Source organism: Oratosquilla oratoria, chromosome 42, assembly GCF_046742065.1.
Source record: "Oratosquilla oratoria isolate Oo_2021 chromosome 42, ASM4674206v1, whole genome shotgun sequence".
NCBI classification, from domain to species: Eukaryota; Metazoa; Arthropoda; class Malacostraca; order Stomatopoda; family Squillidae; genus Oratosquilla; species Oratosquilla oratoria.
In genome coordinates, this window is record NC_134818.1 from 5,892,913 (window position 1) to 5,907,912 (window position 15,000).

The 15,000-nt window shown below is 46.6% G+C and overlaps 1 protein-coding gene across 4 annotated transcripts in view; it reads right to left on the minus strand.

The window, feature by feature from the left end:
- Elk (Eag-like K[+] channel) overlaps nt 1–15,000 on the minus strand; it is a 190,835-nt gene that overhangs the window by 148,982 nt on the left and 26,853 nt on the right. The gene's annotated exons all lie outside the window — the stretch shown is intronic.

The following is a 15,000-nucleotide window of genomic DNA, read 5'->3' on the forward strand; positions in this document are numbered from 1 at the left end:
GCGAGGTCAGTTCCATCGGTGCTGCCTGGTCTTTTCACCTTTGAGAGAGCCACTATATCCAATCTAAGCTGCTTGAGATCCGCCGCCGATAAAAAGGGTAGTCAGTCGTCCAGGTAAAGAAAGAATGTTCCAGGTGTCCACAGGGAGAGCCCACAGAAAGTTCCCGCCGGGCCTGTCTCGATGTCTTTGGGCTTCATTTGCAATACCCTGACACACCGCACAGCGGATTTGGTTATTCTGGCGGAGTCAGGTTGCAAGCCCATCCCTACTTTCTTGGGTACATCTAATGGATCTTTTGTGTTCGGATAATCTGGTGTTCAGATTCCTCCCGGTTTGACCAAGGTACACTAGATCACAATCCCGACAGGGTAAGCCATAAACTCCCAGAGCCTAAGAAAGTTCGGCTGTGTTCCAACATGTCAGCAACAAAAGTCATGGTTTTGACTGGGACAAGGCTAAATTAGTGTTTAAATAAGATTGCGGTTTCAAGAAGAACATTATTGAATCCGCCTTAATTGAAGAATGTCCGAACCTTAACATCTCCAAAGGACAATGGTCTCCGGACATCGACATAATCTCACGTCTAGCTGTGAGTTGTTTTGTTAAGAATCTTCACCCTCTTGACCCCGCTCCCCCCTCCTTCCGATCCCGCATTAATCTCCGTCTAACCTAAGACCTCTAGCCTTTCTGACCTCGCACCCCTGTGTCTTCTGATTCCGCTCCGAGTTACGGAATGTTCCCTGTCATGCTACTCCTGTTCCTGTCCCTCTTTCATCTTAACACTATTTAAGTCTCAAAAAACTTTTGTATCGTGTACTTCCCTGAAGAGGGCTATAGCTATAAGTCGAAATATAAAAGTTTAACTTTCTTCTTACTTTCCATTTTAATTCTGATTGTGGGTTTTTCGTGCGTGTGTGTATATACATACATACATACATACACACACACACACACACATATATATATATATATATATATATATATATATATATATATATATATATATGAGAGAGAATGTGGGTGGGGAAGGGCAAACGAAGATGTGTTAGGAATAGAGTTTATTGCCCTAACGTTGCGACCAACTTGGTCTTCTTCAGAGGACTACAGCATTACAGACGGATCACAATTCTTATATTCGTAGTGAGAGGGAACCCGCCAAGGTATGAGCGTCATGTTTTCCCTTTGGCTAACAATTTAATTATAAGGACACTTGCTGCTTTCGAGAGGCATTTAAATCCGTCTCTGTCGTTGTTGTTCTTGTTGGCGGCGATATGTGCAGCTTCCACAGTTTTTCTCATTTTCTTCTCAAATCCCTCGTGTAGAATTTCTGCGTTGTTCCAATCAGGTAGATGTCCACATTTGTCCAGGTGACGAACCAGGGAGTTAGATGTTCTATGAGCCCTGAGATCGTTTTTGTGCTCATTCAAGCGTTTATTGAACCCTCGACCTGACTCACCGAAGTAAGATGATGGACAACCGTTGCATGGAATACGGTAAATGACACTGAGATTATTACGCATATTATTATGTTTCTTAAATATTTTTCCTATTTTATTGGAAGATATTTTTGCTATATTTATTCCACCTTTAGCAAAATATATCTTCCAATAAAATAGGAAAAATATTTAAGAAACATAATAATATGCGTAATAATCTCAGTGTCATTTACCGTATTCCATGCAACGGTTGTCCATCATCTTACTTCGGTGAGTCAGGTCGAGGGTTCAATAAACGCTTGAATTAGCACAAAAACGATCTCAGGGCTCATAGAACATCTAACTCCCTGGTTCGTCACCTGGACAAATGTGGACATCTACCTGATTGGAACAACGCAGAAATTCTACACGAGGGATTTGAGAAGAAAATGAGAAAAACTGTGGAAGCTGCACATATCGCCGCCAACAAGAACAACAACGACAGAGACGGATTTAAATGCCTCTCGAAAGCAGCAAGTGTCCTTATAATTAAATTGTTAGCCAAAGGGAAAACATGACGCTCATACCTTGGCGGGTTCCCTCTCACTACGAATATAAGAATTGTGATCCGTCTGTAATGCTGTAGTCCTCTGAAGAGGACCAAGTTGGTCGCAACGTTAGGGCAATAAACTCTATTCCTAACACATCTTCGTTTACCCTTCCCCACCCACATTCTCTCTCATTTGTCTGAAATAATCTTAAATATATATATATATATATATATATATATATATATATATATATATATATATATATATATATATATATATACAATGCCTGTATGGTTTCTCTTTACAAGGAAAAAGGGGACAAATGTGAGTGTAGCAGTTTCAGAGAGATCAGTTTGCTGAGTGTAGTTAGGAAGGCTAATGAAAGTTTTGACTGACAGGATTAGGAGAGGAACAGAGTGAGTATTTGGTGACGAACAGAGTGAGTTTAGGAAAGTTAAGGGTTGCGTGAATCAGATTTTGTGGATATGCAGATATTTGGAAAAAAAATATGTTTTTTCGGCCTTTATGGATTTAGAAAACGCTTATGACAGGATAGACCTGAAGGCACTGTGGGAGGTTTTGTAGATATATGGGATGGGAAGAAAGCTGTTAAGGGCAGTCGAAAGTTTTACCGAGTAGTATAGCCTATGTTAGAATTAGAAATGGTGAGAGGGAGTGGTTTGAGGTAAAGGTGGGACTGCGACAGGGATGTGTCATGTTCCATGATGCATCACTGACATAAAGGAGACTCGAATAATGGTGCCACAAGCTACATTCTAGCAAGAGCCATATTGCTCGTCATCCTAAATGGAATGACCAATGTTGTTGGATTCGACCAATTAGTGGGTTATCTTAAATTAGAAAATAAGATTTGATATAAACTGTCTGTACCTTATATATACGCCCTTAGTTGCAGGAGCCTTGCTGCGCGGACGGCGGAGGAGTACAAAATCGAGGCCCTCTCCCCTCAGAGGTCAGAGGGCATGTAAACAAAATGACGCTACGAAGTAGTGTCCTCACATATGTATTTATGATCTCTATTTAGTCTAGATAGGTAATGATTGAACATTTGTAAGCCTTCTTCACACACTAATAAAGTAGAAGGATTGTGTGAAAGCAGGCAAATAGGGATAGACTAGGCTTACAGAGGCACACATCGGCACCTGTCCCTGCCACCTAAGCTGTGCGGTCGTGGTATAAAACTAAGAAGACGGGGGCATTGAGGATCTCTAACTCCCGACCGCGTCCCGTTCTCACCCTCAGATCTTTTTGTAAGAAATTTATATCATTATATCACGTAAATTAAATTAGTTAGTTTGCACCTCATCATCTTACATCCATGTCGAAGAAGGAAAACATATAAAAGCATAAAAGGGGCGAGCACGCTAAAAGTCGTGACAGGTGTGTCATGTCGTCATGGCTGTTCAATATGGGAGGTGAATACGAGGATAATGGGTTGGGGATTGGAGATAATTAAAAAAATGGACAAAAGTGGAAGGTGAGCCAGTTGTTTTTTACTGATAGCACTGCACTTGTGTCAGGGTCAGAGGGGGGGGGACTAGGGGAGTTAGTGACAGAGTTTGGAAAGGTATGCGATAGGAGAAAGTTGAAGGTAAATGTGGGTAAAAGTTAGGTGATGAGATGTATAAGGGGAGAGAACGGCAGCGAGTTGGAAGTAAGTCTTAAAGGAGTGAGGCTGGAGATAGTGGATAGCTTTAGATACTTGGGGTCGCATGTAAAGTGTCATGAGAAATAGGCATTTGGGAATGGACCCAAAGAGATTATATGAAGGGGTGTTGTTCGGACAGCACTGTATGGGGCAGATAAAAATATATATACGTTTGAAAGTAAATGTCTGAGAAGTATGTAACGGGTTACTTGATTGGATAGAGTGAGAAACAAAAATGTGAGGAGAAGAGTGGGGGTGGAAAGGGAGTTGGGAGATAGGGTTGATGAAAGAGTATTGGGATGGTTTGGACAAATGGGAAGAATGAGTGAAGAAAGATTAGACAAAGATCTATGGAAGCAAAGGTGGAGGGAGTGAACATGAGGGGGAGACTAAGGATGGGATGTATGGATGAGGTGAAAGGGCGTTAAGCAAGACGTGGATGTCTGTTGAGCAAGGAAGGGAGAAGGCAGGAGATAGGGGTGTGTTAACAATGGTAGTGTATAGATGATATTGTAATGCACGGAAGGGAGTGGGTGGGGGGATGGGGGGGTAAGGGAGTGGTTGATATTTTGACGCAGCCCGAAGTCATTCTTCCCAGTCCTCTATTTCTGCATGAGGGGAAGGAGAGGAGGGGCAGGTTGCCGATTCAGTGGATGTGCTGTGTCTTGCTGCACTACTTTTGACCCATTGCAGCGGGCGGGATACAAAGATGACCCGTCATCCATGAGGAGCTAAGATGAGAGAGAGGAAAGGGTGGTCGATGGGAGCAGAATGGGTGGGGATGAAGTGGGTGGGAGTGGGTATGTGGCATCTATCTGACTTTGGCTACTTCCCTCCTGGTAAGGGCGAGAAAGCCCTTGGTATACGGATGGATGGATGGATGGATGGATGAATGGATGGATGGATGGATGGATAGATGGATGGATATATATATATATATATATATATATATATATATATATATATGTGTGTGTGTGTGTGTGTGTGTGTGTGTGTGTGTGTGTTCACCTTGGTCTTTGGATCACGTGTTGGACTCGTGATCGACAGCTATTTCCCTCCCAGAAGAGAGCTCAGAGCTCGTATGACCGATCTATGGGTAATGCTATGACCTTTCACACACACACACCCAACTCCCCGCCCACGAGAGTCAGAGAAACGACCCGAAGCGCAGCGATACCGAAATAATTTCGGCCCTGGGCAGGATTCGAACCAACTACTGCGAGCACCACCGTACTTCCCAGTCCAGCGCTCTACCAACTGCGCTACCGAGTGTGTGTGTGTGTGTGTGTGTGTGTGTGTGTGTGTGTGTGTGTGTGTGTGTGTGTGTAGTCGGTTCACCTACGAGTATTAGATGGTTTGGATTCAGAAAGACAATGGTAGAAAATAAAATGGTGAAGGAGAGCATACCGAGAAGGACTATGAAGGGCGGGAAAAAAAAATAGGAGAGGAAACCTGAAAAGAGGGAAGTTAGATTATTTTCTGCTGACATGCCCTTTCTTCTTTTTTTTCTTTTTTCTTCTTTTTTTTTTCCCATGACCGCTTGGCGTCGGAGGTCCCCCCATGAGTCTGTCGAGCGGCGGAGGGGCGGGAGAACGAAAGGTTAAAGACGATGGTTTACGAACAGTTGTGCGAGTCAGGAGGGGGGGACGAGAGAAAAGCGGTGGGTGAGGGAGGAGAGAACTGTCAATCAGACGATATCGGTAGATCTGGTCGAAATGGTACGTCAGGAAGACTCGGGCTGCGAAGTAAAAGAACTCCGTGATAGCTATGCCTGCTGGCTGCACCAATGTTGTTGTAGTGCATCTGCGTGTGCGTGCGTGACATATTGTGGTCATGGATCAAGTGTTGGACACGTGATCAATAGCTATTACTTTACAAGGTTGCTCAGAGTTCATATAGGATTCGATCTAAGGATAATGTTGTGATCTCACACACCCATACACACATCACATTCCTTGCTCAACAGCGCGGGATGCTGCTACCTTGCTTGCAGAGCTGTAAAAGATCGGAGACCGAACTCAAGGCCTCTTATTTTTAGGTGAACTCAGTACACACACACACACACACACACACACACACACACACACACACACACACACAAACACACATAAAAAAGCATACATAGCTTTGAAATCACTTATGGATTTAGTTTGGATTATATCAAATTCTAAGCTATTCTAGGGGTGAATGTATATATCTAAGGTTGTCTTTCTTGACGTCATCTTATCTATTTATCTATCTATCTATCTATATATATATATATATATATATACATATTTGAAGTCGACAGGAGTTACAACATTATTCAGTTTGCAGTTTGCTTTTTCAAACGGTGTTCCGATCTTCGTAGGCGAGGGTACTAAGTAAATTTCTAAAATCCCTAACTAGAGACGACTTTCTGCCTTCACTCAGCCATCTTCAGGAGTGAGTATAGTTGTGTTAGGTTGAAATGGTGATTATATTTGGTTTATGTTGGCACTGGGGGAGGTGACCTTTGAAGGGAAGGTGGCGCTCCGTGGGGTGCTGTCTGTCTGAGTCCTTGTGGAGCTCCGTGTGTTGCTGCTTGTGAGCTTCTAGCTGAGGGAAGAGTGGAAACGGGCATTTATTGAATATTGATGGGAGCTTTCAAGTTTTGAGTATACAGCTTCCGTCATTCGTAATCTCCTGGTGTCATGTTCTCTGTGTAGGATTACTGTATTTTCTTCCATCAGTTTTCTGCTCAGTGTGATTGCCCATGTGTCCCACTGTTGTCATGGCGGTGTATCGTTCCATCCTGTAAGTGCGCTGTGATTCTTTTGGACAGTGTGGTGGTAGTGAAACCTATATACCTGGTAGGTAGACGACTGCAGTCACCAATATTGCAAGTATATTGGTATATTAGGTACACTTTTTGAGGTGTATTTGTTGGTGGGAGACAGCTGTTCTTCATTACTAAGTTGGAATTCGTTTGGATTTGTAATAAATTGTGAGTTTGATGTGTGTGTCGGGATCGGTGGGTTGACCATTACGCAGCATGATATTCCGCATGACTTTCTCGTCTTGTTTATAAGCATATATACTTACACTCCTGAAGATGGCCGAGTGAAGGCCGAAAGACGTCTCGAGTTAATATGGATTTTGGAAACTTACTTAGTACCCTCGCCTACGAAGATCGGAACACCGTTAGAAAAATTGAAAAAGCAAACTGCAAACTGAATAATGCTGTAAATGCTGTCGACTTCAACAGAACATATATATACATATACATACACACACACACACACGCATACATATATATATATATATATATATATATATATATATATATATATAACCTCTGCCCCCTCTATTTCCCCCCCCCCTCTCAGCATGACGTCCCAACTTTGAGACGATCTCATAGGATCAGGTCTCTTAGTTCCCTGGCCGCCAGTTGGTAAGCCCATGTTCCCCGTGTGTGATTGTCAATATTGTATCATGTAACTGTGTAAGACTGCAATTATTTCTATCATTCTGAATATAACTCCTTGTAGTCGAAACGTTAATTGAAAATGGAAGATTTAGGACGACTTGTATTTGCTCATCCTTCTGAATCAAGATCTACAGTCACAATAATTGAGAACACGAGCAAGAAGATTGATAAGTGTCAGAATACTGATCTGTTCAAACCTGTGTATATACATGTATATATATATATATATATATATATATATATATATATATGTGTGTGTGTGTGTGTGTGTGTGTGTGTGTGTGTGTGTGTGTGTGTGTGCGTGTGTGTGTGTGTATGTACATATGTTCCTATGGGCACGCGGCTCCACTATGAGATTTCCTAAATTAGTTTTAGGTATTCCCTCTGACCTAAACATTACTAGCAAATTTTTGTATGTTTTATCTCCAAAACGAAGAACCTTGAATCTCAAATTTCTTAATGTCATTCACCCTCACTTTATCTGAAGAGTACACCACCGATGAATATTTCAGTCTGGTGGTGCCAGGGTTTCCAGGATTTTTTTCTATATCTTATCATTTTTATGCTCACCAGTAGTCTACAGTATATGCATCACCCACAATTTTGCCGATATGTTTGTCAAGATATGAAATTTCTATTACCATCAATTTTAGATCTTTCTCTTTTTGTCATTGACTAATTAATTTTTTTTTTCTTGGTTTGCGGGGCTTGTACCCGCTCGGAGCCCAACCTTGCAGGCGTCCCGGAACAGTTCATATACATGTTTGTTGTCCGCGCGATGCCACCGCTATCAGCGGCGGTGCCATGGTCTCAGGGGAGGGGGGGGGTAGGCACCCATCAACCGCAGGCGGCGCCAGGGGGAAGGTTGTCTCGGAACGGGAGACGGTGGGGTGCCTGCCGCGCCAACCCTGTCTGTCGCCACGAGTGGTAGGCCGAGTCCTAGGCGAAGAATGGCCGTCGTGGCTCTACACATTGGCAGGTACTACTGGAGGGGCTGTTACACCTTGGCCCCACAGATTTGCAGCGTTTGTGATTGTCTCTTCCTGTGCGTAGCACTTACCACCCAAAGCGATATCTTAGGCGCCCTTCTACACGGAGATAGGTGGACTGGACTGCCTCATACGTAGCGACGAAGTAGTACAATAGCGCTGATTCCGAAGCATGAAGTTTACAGCTGTGGTTGGCCCTGGCCATCAATCTGGCCTTCTTGGTGAGTAACGCCTTTTATCTGCGTGATCATGAGTGTCAGGGGCAGTGCGATTTTGCTGAACCTCCTCGCTGCCTTGGCAGCAGCATCGGCAATAGTGTTCCCTGGAATCCCAATGAGACTGTGGATCCAACGAAATGTTGCAGACCTTCCACGCTGGTCCAACAAGTGCAACGAACGTTGGACTGATGTAGTTAAGTAGACGTCTTACGTTTTCTTCGCAGACCGAATGATGTCAATAGCACCCCTTGTGTTTGTATGGATCACGACTATCCCCTACCCAGCAGAGAGAGAGAGAGCGCGTGGTCCAGGGCCTTGGAGATAGCAGCGAATCCGTCAAAAGAGTAGAACTTCCGTCACTCACTCTCCATGGCGCGGTCACCCCATCGGCGGCTGTAAAACCGCACCACACCTTCTTCCCGTGAGGGGGTCCACAGAGCCGTCCATGTAGTACAAGCTCGTTGTCGTTGTGTGTTTGGGGGGGGGGGATCTCATGGCTTCAAGTTCTATGGGTCGTGACCGTGCCCGGTCGCAGTCAGCCTTCCTTCCGTTCAGGTGGGAAGAGTTGAAAGCTGGCCGCAGGGAGATCGCCACGGGGGAGGCCGTGTATAATCTGAATGAGGTCTGTCTAGAGCACGTCGCCGAACCAATTCCCGGAGTTCAAAGGCGCGGATCGCATTCCCCGCACGGGAAGGGAAGTCTTCACTTTAATACTCTCCCTCGAGCCGGTCAAAAGTCGGACGAGAAGACAGGAAGAAAGCCTCTCCGCCCCTAGGCGAATGGAGGTAACTCCCACTTCCTGTCTAAGATTCATCACACTGGTCCACGGGAGGGCCGCAGTGATGGTGCGGAGAGTCTGGTTTTGGAGGACTTCAAGGTTGTCCCATGAACTGAGCCGGAGGGAGATGAGAACCACAGTGGCATAGTCCATCACCGAACATACAGCTTAAATGTAGTATATCCGGAGGACTTTGTGCCCGGCAGCTAGCCGGGGTCTCGTCATGGCTCTGAGTAGATTTAATCTCATCTTCGTGGCCTCACGGAGGGGACCTTGGTAGGAAAGAAAAGCAAGGTATCAATCCAGATGCCCAAGTAGTGATAGGTGGGCACCCAGGTTAGGATGTCGTTATGAAGAGTAAGATGGGGGCGTTGCTTCCACGTCTTTAGACTCATTGCTCTGGTCTTGGCCGTCGAGATCGTCAATCCCAGCCTTTCATATTCATGGGAGAAGCGATCGAATGACCTCCGAACCCTGCGACGGAGGCAGCCGCCCCCCCGGTGACCACCAACGCGAGATCGTCTGCATAATAGAGGAGGCGAGTATCCTCCCTGGATCAAAGAGGGCCAGGTTCTCCATGAGCACGTTGAAGAAAGTAGGACTAAGAGCGCCCTCCTGCGGGGTCCCATTTCCCATCTTGTGGTATGAGGATAGGTGTCCCTGGAAGCGCACTCTCACTACCCTGTCCGTGAGGTAGTCTGCAACCCAGGTCAGGCGTCTGCCTTGGACCCCCTAGCAAACAAGGATGCAAGAATGGTAGAAGCACTTGTTAAATTCAAATGCTTTTTCTAGATTCAGAAACACCACAATTGCAGACTGACTACCGAGCAATCCAAGAAGGGTTGCTACACAGTCACTTGCTGGCACTCCTTTTATAAAACCATATATATTGTGATGGAAGAGTTCCATCCACCACAGGAGGCTACTGGGGACCATCCGCTCAGCGGTCTTGCCAAATCAGGACGTGAGGGATAGGGGCCTGTAGCTTTGTGGGTCCCTGGGCTTGGGAATCGGCACGGTATCCACCTTTTTCCACTCCGCAGGGAGCCACCCCGCCTTCCAGTGCTGCCGGCTCCCCCGCTGGCCCCAGTTGCCTCAGGAAGAAGTAAAGGTGTATCCCGCCCACTACCCAGGAACATTGTCCTTACTTCTCTTGCAAACCTGTCGGAATTCCTCGAGAGTATAAAGGGGACAGCCTGTGGTCATGCCAGTGTAGACCCCATCCTCCCTACCCTGTCGGAGTAGGTGCTGTTTCTGCCTGACGGGTAGGGGGAGTTGGGCGGAAGAGGAGCGGTCCGCAAATTGCTGCGCCAACTTCTCCGCCTGTTGTTTGGGCTGCGGGTGAGCGGGGTGGGTGGGTGTAGGGGGGGTACTACACCTGTTGCCAGCCGCAGTTTCCTCCAGTGGGCGCTAGCAGTGGTTTGGGAGGAAAAGGTGGCACACCATTCCAGCACCTTTTCTTCCCGGGTCCTGTGGGTGACTACCCACGCGTACCTGATGGCAGAGCGCAGGAGAGCCGCCGCAGAAATCTACGAATTGCAATGACTTGGTCATTTCATTCCCGTACGATGTCGTTATAATGCCGCCGGACTACATGCCGATTGAAACCTGGCTTCATTTTGGGGACAGCTCGTTCCGTAGGGGCCTGGATGGCGGCTACCAAACCTCGATGTAGATTGTCTATGTCCTGTAGGGGGACGTAGGACTGGTACCAACGATCTAGTTCATCCTGGAAAAGGGTCCAGTTGCCCTTCCCTGTATTCCAGCGTCGAGGTGGGGAGGGAGGGGGAGATCCAGAGCTAAAGTCGTGACTAGAGCAAGATGGTCCCTAGTGAGCTGCGGGTTCACTGTCCAGTGAGCGCAATGAGCCCTGCACGTGGACAGAGAGCATAGTGAAGTCCTGGCGCGCCCTCCCAAGATGTGAGTGGCCGCCCCCGACCCCGCCCCTGAGTTCAATAGGGTGACCTCCTCAGGTGTCCTCCCCCAGAAGCGTTAATAGGATGTGCCTGGTAGGACGGGGTCGTCGGAGGGAGCGGAAGATGGGGTGGTGGTGGTGGTGCGCATTAAAGTTCCCCGGCCATGAATGTGGGTTCATGGCCGACGAGGGAGACCATCTCCCCAGGTGCCACTTCACCGTCCTGAGGACGATATGTGTTGTACAGGAGGAGGAGGAGGAGGGTGCCTCCGGCAGGGGTGATTCTGGCAGTCAAGGCCTCTTCTCGAGAAAGGGGGGGGGAGGAAGGAGAGGAGGAGTACGGTGGGAGGGGAAGGAGGGGTGGTAGGGTGGAAGGAGGAGGAGGGAGAGGGGTAGTAAGGTGAGGAAGGGGGTGGAAGAGAAAGAGCAACGTGGGGGGGGAGGAGGAGGAGGAGTAAGATAGGAAGGCGGTGGAAGAGGAGTTGGAGTAAACTGAGAAGGGAAGGAAGAAAGGGAGTAAGGTGGAAGGGGGAGGAGGGGGAGTAGAGGTAGAGGGGGAGGAGGAGTAGGACTAGGATGGGAAAGGGGAAAAAGAGTAGGAGTGGGTTGGTACGGGGAGGAGGAGTGGGGTGAGTTGGTAAGGGAGGAGGAGTAAGAGTGGGTTGGTAGGGGGGGAAGGAGGAGTAGAAGTAGGATGGGAAGGGGCGGAGAAGGAGTAGGTTGGGAGGAGGGAAGGAGAGTGGGGAAGAGGAGTAGGGGGAGAAGGAGGAGGGGTGGGGTGGGAGGATGAGGAGAAGGTGGTTCTTGTGGGAGTGGGGAGGAGTAGGGTGGGAGGAGGAGGAAGAGGAGTAGGGTGGGAGGGGGAGGAGGGGGAGGAGGGTGGGGTGGGGAGGGGCCACTGTAGAGGTAGGGGAGGGAAACCCCCTCTACTTGTATTCGACTGTTGCCTCCACGGCGCTGCTGCTGCTGCATGGAGACATAAATAGTGTGGAGCTGTCGTCTGAAGGTAGAATGGGATGGATGGTGGGCTCAGGATCAGGTGTCGTCGTCTCCTTGGGTGGGATTTGGACAGTCTTCTTGTTGTGAGCAGGGCAGGGTGGGAGGGGGGGATGGTGCCTTACCCTAGAAAGTGAGGGGGTGAGGACTGAAGAAGGAGGGGGGGGGGGTTAACTGTCCCCGGGGTCACTTGCAGTGTCAGTTTGTCGCATAGGTTTTGTGCAACATTCAACATGAACGTTTTCGTGGTAGAGTCGGTCACCCCTATACACTTCATCATGGTAGTAGCCATGGGGGTCATGAACGCCTTCATGCCCTCGGGGGTCACGGCAAGATGGGTGGCCTGGGGAGGGGCCTGGGGGGCGGATAACTGGGGCAGTTGGCCTCTGTTTTTGCAGGGGCACTGCTGCCACCGAGGTGTGGGGAGGTGGGCGCTGGCATCAGAGGCAGCGGGGGAGGGAAGGCTGAGGTTGAAAACCTCATGCTGGAGCAGTCAGTGATTGCGTGCGTGGGGAGGCCTTTACCACCATCCGCTTTTGGGCGCTGCAGTTGGCCACAAAACTAAGGACTGCACAGAGGAGAATGGAGAGATCAATGATGAGAATAATGCTGAGAGACCGAAGAGAGCAAGTTGGGTGAGAGCGCAGACTAGTGTGAAAGCTTTTGTGGAGGCGGTAAAAACGAGGAAATGGAATTGGGCAGGTAAGTTAGCGCAAACACCTGATGAGCGATGGAGCAAGTGTGTTACTGAGTGGACGCCCAGAGATGGGAACCATAGAAGAGGGAGACCAGACAGGTGGAGAGAAGATTGAGAAGTTTGCAAGAGTGACGTGGCAAACGCTGGCGGGGTTATGGGAATCATGGAATGCTATGAAAGAGGCTTTTTTCAGCGGTGGACTCAGGATGGGTGATTTGATTGATTGATTGGGTGTATATATATATATATATATATATATATATATATATATATATATATATATATATATATATATATGTATGTATGCATGTATATATATATGTATATATATATATATATATATATATATATATATATATGTATGTATGTATGTATGTATGCATGTATGTATGTATGTATAAATCAAAACTAAAACCACAGCTGGAGCAGAGGAAAAAATGGAAACGGTGAGTCTATGTATTTCAACTGTGAGCTACGATCCTCTTCACTAATAAAGAAGACTGTAGCTCACAGTAGAAATATACAGACTCACCGTTTCCAATTTTTTCTTCTGCTCTATCTGTGTTTTTACTTTTGATTTACAAATGTACTACTACTTTTTCATCAGGGATATATATATATATATATACATATATATATATATATATATATATATATATATATATATATATATATATATATTCTATCTATGTAGCAAGAGCTTTTTCCCCCATCTCAGCTCTTCATGGATGACGGGTCCTCCATGCATCCGCCAACTGCCCAGAAGGGTCAAACACAATGTACAACCAAGGCAAGGCCACTTCATTTAATTGGCAACCTCCTCTCTCCATCCCCTGATCCAGAAAAAGAGAAGACGGGGAGAAATCCCTTCGGGCTGCATCAAAACATCCCCCCCTTCCTTGCACAACAGTTTCATTCATAAACAGTCACTCTCCACTCATCCCTATCTCCTACCTCCTCCTTTCCTTGCTCAACAGACATTTCCCTCTTGTTCAACGCCCCCTTCACCCCATCCATCCATCTCATCCTCGGTCGTCCCTCCACCTCTGCCTTCCACACCTCTTTTAATAATCTTTCATCCCTCATTCTTTCCATGTATCCAAACCATCCCAATAATCTTTCATCAGCCCTATTTTCCATCTCCTTTTCCATCCCCACTCTCCTCCTCACCTCGTTTCTCACTCTATCCAACCTAGTAACCTCTACCATTCTTGTCAGACATTTAATTTCGAACACATTTAAACTTTTCCTCTGTGCTTCTCTTAAATTCCATGTCTTTACACAATCTCCTCTTTGTATCCATTCCCAAATACCTATTTCTCATAACACTTTTCAATCCCCCAAAGCATTTACTTGCTTCTCTCAATCTACAATTTCCTTCCACCTCCATTCTTCCATTTCCTGCCACATGCGACCGCAAATACCTAAAGCTATCCACTTCCTCCAGCCTCTCTCCTTTTAGACTTACTTCCAGTTCACTGCCATCCTCTCCACTTGTACATCTCATGAATATGCTTTTACCCACATTTATCTTCAATTTTCTCCTATCGCATACTTTGCCAAACTCCGTCACTAACTCCCTTAATCCCTTCCTTTGACCCCGCCACAATCGCAGTGTCGTCAGCAAACAATACCTGACTCACTTCCCACTTTTCTCCATTTTCTTTAACCATCTCCAGTCCCTTGCCCATTACCATCACCTTTACCTCACACACCACCCCGTCTATGTAAACATTAAACAGCCATGGCAATATGACACATCCATGATGCAGTCCCACATTGACCTCAAACCCCTCACTCTCCATTTCTAATGCTAATACAAGCTCTACTACTCTCGTAAACTCTTGACTACCCATAACAGTTTTCCCCCAATCCCATATATCTGCAAAAACTCCCACAGTGCCATCCAATCTTGTAATAAGCCTTCTTCAAATCCATAAAAGCCCCCCCCAAAAAAAAATCCTTAACTTTTTCCACTCTTTTTCACATATCTGCCTTACCGCAAAATTTTGATCTACGGAACCACTACCTTTCCCAAACCCACGTTGCTCATCACCAATTACTCCCTCTGTTCCTCTCCAAATATTCCACCCACCTTCCCTTTGCCTTCCCAACTACACCCAACAAACTGATCCCTATGAAAATACTACAAACATTTGTCTCCTTTTCCCTTATAAAGCGGAACTATACAGGCATCCCTCCAGCCCTCTGGCACTCTACTTTTCCTTAGACACACATTAAACAACCTCACTAGCCAGTTCACTATTACTTTACCTTCCTTCTTCAGACACTCCGTATGACACCTATCTAATCCAGGAGCCTTA